Source organism: Oryctolagus cuniculus, chromosome Y, assembly GCF_051225735.1.
Source record: "Oryctolagus cuniculus isolate XC-2025 breed Fujian yellow rabbit chromosome Y, ASM5122573v1, whole genome shotgun sequence".
In the NCBI taxonomy this organism is placed as follows: Eukaryota; Metazoa; Chordata; class Mammalia; order Lagomorpha; family Leporidae; genus Oryctolagus; species Oryctolagus cuniculus.
The window spans coordinates 22,391,543-22,399,111 of NC_142889.1; positions in this window are offsets into that span (position 1 = coordinate 22,391,543).

The following is a 7,569-nucleotide window of genomic DNA, read 5'->3' on the forward strand; positions in this document are numbered from 1 at the left end:
GTGGGATTTGCAAGGCTTTTATGAAGAAGCAGTACTAATATCAAGAACTGGGGACTGTACTGTCTTAGGCAGGGGGAAGAGTCAATGCACAAGTCCTGCACCTCCATGTGACTGGTAGAACAACAATTCAGATGGGGCTGGGGTGTGGCAAGAATGGAGGAAACTGAGGGGGACAATGAATGGATCTGAAATGTTTAAATGATCATATTAATGATTTGGATTTTATCCTAAGATTGAAGAATAGATAGGAAATGTTTGATTAGGAGATTGCTATCTTGTTTTAAAATCCTCATATGAGCCCTGGGACTCTTCCAGGGTGGGAGATGTATGGCAGCTCCTAGAAAGAACAGGGGTGTGCAACTGAGGGTGGGGTAGAAGCTCCTGGCTGGCTCCCTTCATCCATTGGGAAGAGTTAAGAAGAAACAACAGATGGTACAACTGCTTCCTTGTCACACATAAACTTTCAAGGAGTGTGTGTATGTGTACACTCACAGGCATGTGTGTCTCTTCCTACTGCTTTACCTGGTTCATTCACCCATTTAATGAAGTAACTTTTGATATGGCTTTAACATTGTTCCATGAATGAGACAGATATAGATTGTGCTTGTGGGACTTCATGGTCCACAGGGGATAATTATTGAATAAGAACTGACATCATTTTTGTAATTGATCATTGAAACATAATACCATAGACTGGGAGGCTTAAGAAATAGACAATTATTCATAGTTGTAGAGACTGGGAAGTACAAGGTTGTGATGTTGGCAGATTCTGTTCCTGAAAAGTGATTGTTCCCTGGTATGCAGACATCAGCCTTTCACATCCTCATGGGGTAGAGAATAAACTGTTGTCTCTATTGTCCTCTCACAAAACCATTAATTCTATTATGGTGCCCACCGTGATTTCATCTAAAACTAGTTATAGTTCCCCAAAGGCCTCAATACCAAACAGCATTCCTTTTTATGTTAGAGGTTCAACAAATGAATTTTTGGGGTAGGCAAACTTGTATTCCACAGTAGTTGCATCTCATTTTATGTTGCTTAACAATTGCATTCTATTCCAGAGATGGAACATTCTAGTTTTTCAAAAATTAAATACATATTAAGAAGAACCTGAGTCATATTTTATATTTTTCCTCAGCAGAAAGCAACAGACCCTTATGAATATGATTGATAATTATATAAAATGGCTAAGGAGAAATTACATCAATGTTTAAAATACTTCTCCAGAAGATGGACACAAAGAGGATATTTTCTTTTTTCTTTTTTTTTTTTTTGACAGGCAGAGTGGATACTGAGAGAGAGACAGAGAGAAAGGTCTTCCTTTTCCATTGGTTCACTCTCCAATGGCCACCGCAGCCAGCGTGCTGCGGCTGCTGCACCACGCTGATACGAAGACAGGAGCCAGGTGCTTCTCCTGGTCTCCCATGGGGTGCAAGGCCCAAGCACTTGGGCCATCCTCCACTGCACTCCCTGGCCACAGCAGAGCTGGCCTGGAAGAGGGGCAACAGGGACAGAATCCAGCGCCCCGACCGGGACTAGAACTCAGTGTGCCGGCGCCACTAGGTGGAGGATTAGCCTATTGAGCCATGGCACTGGCCCATACTCCTTCTTACTACTGTTTTTAAACATCCTCCTGGAAGTCCTAGATAATGCAATAAGATAAAAAATGGACATAAAAGGCATATATCTTGAGAAGGATAAACAGTATATAAGATACATAATTATTGATTTGAAAAATTCTAAATGATCAACTAAATTATTCCTTGAACAAATGATAATTATACCAAGATTGTATATAATTTTGATCAGCAATAATCTAATTGAGTTTTAAATAAAAGCACACTACCATTTACACTAACCCCCCAAGATATATCTTGATATAATTCTAATAAATTAAGTAAATGTAGGTAGAGTATAACAAAATACATAAAAGATCTATATGAGAGAGAACTTGTAAGCCTTTGATGAATGTTGTTTCAAAGAATTCAATATTTGGAGACACATTTTAGGATTTGCATATATATATGTGTGTGTGTGTGTGTGTGTGTGTGTGTGTTTATATATATATATATATATATATATATATATATATATATATATATATATATATATAAAACATAAAACATAAGCCCAACCGAATATTGGCAATTGATTTTGTGATTATAAATTAAAGCTGACTCTAAAGTTAATGTAGAAAATTCAAAGATACAGAATAGCCACCTCAACTCATTAATGAAACAGAATACACTTGGAGGATCCGGAATATACAACTTCAGTGCTTACTAGAATGTTAGCCAAGACACTGCAGTATTGGTGAAAGAATTGGCAAACAGATAAATAGCATAACAGAGACCCAGAGTTGACCTTTCCAAGTATAGATAACAGATAATTGACAAAGCAGTGAATGCAGTGTAATGGAACACAGATATCCTTGCTACAAACATTGAACATATCATACAATGAAAATCTATGCATAGATTTAACAAAAATTAACTTAATTAATATAGTGGGTTATACATCTAACCACAGGAAATCAAAATTATTAACCTCCCAGAAAATAATTCTGCAGAAAATTTTAGGTAATATTGGGTGTGATGCTGAATTTTTGATACAACGCTGAAGACATAATCCATGAACTAAATGATTACTAACTAGACATCATGAAATTTGGAAATATCTCTTCTGACTGACAATTTCAAGGGAAAACAGTCAAAATGGACAGAAAATATTCAAGAAAGTAATTTATTGTAACAAATATATGCATTATCCAAAATAAAAAAAGCAACTTTTAGAATCAATGAAATAAAAATGAAAGCAGATATAAGAAGGGCCCCCACAAAGGAATTATGTGCATACTGAGTAGACCCAAGATGAGTAGGGGTACCCTGGACTACTGCAGCTGAGGACAGATCAGGATATGCATGGAAGATGACCACTTGAAGAGAATCATCCATAGAATCACAGGAAACAACATCAGCATAACAGATGGACGTGGGGCCTTTTCCCTCCAACCAAGTTAGAATCGTCAATTCCAGAGGCATGCACTAGTATTTTAAGAATATATTTGCCTTGATAATGGGAAAATTAATGCAGAATTTAACACTGATCTCTAACACCCACAAAAGAATAAAATTAAAACTCTAGAGAATGCAACTGGTTTTAAATGACTTAAGTGATTCCCAGAACAAATCTAAAATATTTGGACAAACATATTAAAAAGGATCATAGATATAGAATTTACACAATTTAAATTGAAATGAGTAATATCCTTAAATTAAAAATGTGAAAGAATAAAATGCCTACATCAAAAAGGATGACCCTGTGTTTGATAATTAGATTTCAGTGTTGCACCAATAACACATTTCCTAAAAAAAAAAAAGGAACTGTGTGAAAGTTAAACATACTTTGTTGAAAGATACTATTAAAAATGACGAGAGATTACAACTAGAAAATACGCCTATGTCAAGACTGAGATAAAAGATTGTTCAGGGAAACACTGCAAGGCAATTCCATAGGGGAAAACTTCTTGGAAAAGACCCCAGAAGTACAATCAAATAAAAAAAAATAGAGAAATGGGATTACAATAACTTTAGAAGATTCTGCACAACAAAGGAAATGCTCAACAAAGTAAATTGGCAACCAAGAGAACAAGTGAAAATATTGGTAAACTATGCAAATGATAAATTATTAATATTCAAAATCTGGAAAATGCTGAAGAAACACAATAACAACACAACAACCAATGCAGTTTGAAATAGGCAAGTGACATGAATAGGTATTTTTCAAAGGATGAAGTACAAATGGCCAAGACACATGAAAAAAATGTTCAGGATCATAAGCCATCAAAAAATGCAAATCAAAACCATAATGCAGTTTGACCTCACCCTAGTTAGAATGGCTATCACACACAAATTAAAAAAAAAAAAAGGGCCAGGGTTTTGGTGTAGTGAGTAAAGCCACCACCTCTACTGCTGGCATCCAATATGGATGCCAGTTCTGGTTTCCAACTGTTCCATTTATGATACAGCTCTGTGTTATGGCCTGGGAAATCAGTAGAAAGATGGCCCAAGTCCTTTGACCCCTGCACCCAGGTGGGAGACCCAGAATAAGCTCCTGGCCCCTGCCTTAAGATTCGCACAGCTCCAGCTATTGCAGCCAACTGCGGCAGGGGGAACCAGTGCATGGAAGACTACTCTCTCTCTCTGTCTCTCCTTCTGTCTCTGTATAATGCTGAATTTCCAATAAATAATAAATCTTTAACAAAATAAAAAAATAACACTGGTAAGGTTGTAACAGAAAATTACCCCAATTGACTTCTGATGGCACTATAAATTAATACAACTATTATGGAAACCAATATCAATGTACCTCATAAATCTGAATATAGACCTACCATAAAACATAGTCATCCCATTCCTGAGGATTTACTCCAAATGAAATGAGCATGTGAAAGTGTTATTTGTTACACCATGTTTATTGGAGATCAATTTACAGGAACTAAAATATGGAATCAATACAGCTGTCCTTCAAATGATTACAGGATAAATAAAGCATGGTGTGCACACACTTGCACACATACACTATGGAATCCTACACAGCCATAAAATGCATAAAATCCTCTTTCACAGCTAAATGGGTGAAACTGGAAATTATTATGCTTACTGAAATAATATATTCCCCAAAAGAAATATATCACATGATTTCCCTGATATATGGCAGTTACTATAGGATACAAAAAAGATATAGGGATGAAATGAACACATTTTTATTTGATTATTATTTTTAGCTCTCATTTACCTCTCTTGTGGAACTGTGCTCTTACTACTTTCTACTTGTTGAACCTTATGGTTATTGGTGCATTAAGCCTGTGATTATTGAGCAGATTGAAATTATGTTTTTGGAAAAATGATGAAAACAAAAAGCAGAAGAAGGAAGGGGATTGAGGGAGGGAAATATGTTTATATTCTTAGAACTGTTACCTATGAAATGCATGAAATCTGTTCTACTTATGTTAATAGTATTTTCTGAATAAATTGTTATAAAATAAATTCCTTAAAATAAAACTATAAAAATATGCATCCAAACTGAAACTGGGTAAATATCCAAGAAGTATCCACATTATATTACAGCAATAGATTCCAATAAAAACATGGACAGATGTTTACCATCATATTTCCCTAGGAAATTACAAATGAAAATCACAGTAAGATATCAGTACATATGCTTCACAAATAAAAAAGTAAATACTTGACAAAACAAACAATTGGCAACAAATAGGAATCATGTTCATAGCTGGCAGAAGTGCAACATGGTAAAGCAACTCAGATTTCAGTCACAAAGTTTCTAATATTTTTCACTTTTTAATATCTTTTGAAAGGCAGAGTTACAGAAAGAAAGGAAGAGACAATGAGATGTTCCATCTGTTAGTTCACTCCTCCAATATCCACAACAGCCAGGGCTGGGTGAGACTGAACTCAGGAGCCAGGAGCTTCATCCAAGTTTTTCACATGGGTGCAGACACTGAATTACTTGGCCCATCTTCTACTGCTTTCCCAGGATCATTATGAGGGAGATGGATAGGAAGTGGAACATCTGGGACTAAAACTGGTGCCAATATGGGATGCCAGTTTTTTGGGTGTCAGCAAAACTCATTATGCCTCAGTGCCAGCCTGTTTTTAGCATTTTTAGTTATTTAGAATATCTATTTGAAATACAGAGATACACAGAGGCACAGAGATAGAATAATATACCCCAATTGCTAGTTCACACCCAATATGCACAATATCCAAGGCTGAGACAGACAATAAAAAGGAGCAGGAAACTCAATTAGATTTTCCCATTGGAGCCAAGGACTCAACTACTTCAATCATCACCAACTGCCAACCAGGGCCTGTACTAAAATGAAGGAGGAATCAGAAGCGGAGGCAGGACTTTAACCCAGGAACTCTGTCCAAAGTGGTGTATCCACTAGTATGCAAAATGAATACCCCACAGTTGAGCTGCTTCCTATGTAGATTTTAAAATGGCTTGAATGAGGATCACATAATTTGTATAGCTAGAAAGTTACCTCAGTGATTCAAAAACTTGAGTCAATACTAGATCTTGCCTGCTTGCAAATGATGATGCCCACTTTATAACCACCAAGAATCAAAAGTCAGGGTCCATGCTGTGGCTCGGTTAAGCCATGGCCTGCAGTGCTGGCATCACATAGGGACACCAGTTTGAATTCTGGCTACACCACTTCCAATCCAGCTCCCTTCTGGTGCTCTCAGGAAAGCAGTAGAAAATGGAACAAGTCCCTTGGACCATGTAAACATGTGGGAGATCCAGAGGAAGCTCCTGCCTTCTGACTTCTCCCTGGCACAGCCCTGGCCTTTGTGGTCTTTAGGGGGACTGAACCAGTGGATAGAAGTTCTCTCTCTCTCTCTCTCTCTCTCTCTCCCCATCACTCTCTCTTCTGGGTGTGTGTGTGCATATGCATGTGTCTAGCTCTCCTCTCTGTAAATCCACCTTTCAAATAAATAAATGACACTTAAAAAAGAAATCATAAGGCACTGATGTGTTTTCATAGGTGCATAAAAAATAAACTCCAGGACACCCATACAAGTTAATTCTCTTCAGCAATATAAAGGAAATGGCTATCATGTCACAGAAACCCAGCTGGAATCTTTAAATGTGTGTATCTCTGTGAAAGAGTAAAACCAAAATAATGAGGAACAAATTAGTGTTTGTGACATATGCAGAAAAAAAGATGTGTATGTGGAGCACAGGGGAGTGTTAAAGAATGCTGAAACTACCCTGGGGCCTGGTGCTGTGGCACAGTGTGGTAATGCCCTGGCCTGAAGCTCCAGCACCCACATGGGCACTGGTTCTAGTCCCAGCTGCTCCTCTTCAGATCCAGCTCTCTGCTATGGCCTAGGAAAGCAGTTGAAGATGGCCCAAATCCTTGGGCCCCTGCACCAGCACAGGAGACCCGGAAGAAGCTCCTGACTCCTTGCTTTGGATCAGTGCAGCTCTGGTTGTTGTGGCCAACTGGCAAGTGAACCATCGGATGGAAGATCTCTATCTCTGCCTCTCCTCTGTGTAACTCTGACTTTCAAATAAATAAATAATTCTTTAAAAAAAGAAACTGCCCTGGAGGATGACAGTACGTTATGAACTTGTCCAAATCTATAGATTTTAAAGTCTATAAATCAAAGATAAAGAATGCCAGGAAATTCAGGAACTGAACACAGAATTTCAAGAAACAGGCATAATGTATTATAAATGTAAGAAACCCCACTGAAGGACACATGATTGGTGCTAACTTAGGTACCTGTGAAGGCGTGTGGAAGGGCAGACATTGTGGCAAAGCAGCTAAGCTGCTGCTTGTGATGTGTACATCCAAACTGGGTTGTGTATCATGTCTTGGCTGCTCCAATTACAATCTAGCTTCCTGATAATTACATGGGAAAAATGGAAGTATGCCCAGGTGTTTGGGCCCCTACCATCTATGTGGAAACCCTAATGAAGATCCTGGCTCTCACTCTGGCCTGGTCAGCCCTGGCCATTGCAATCAATCACCTGGGG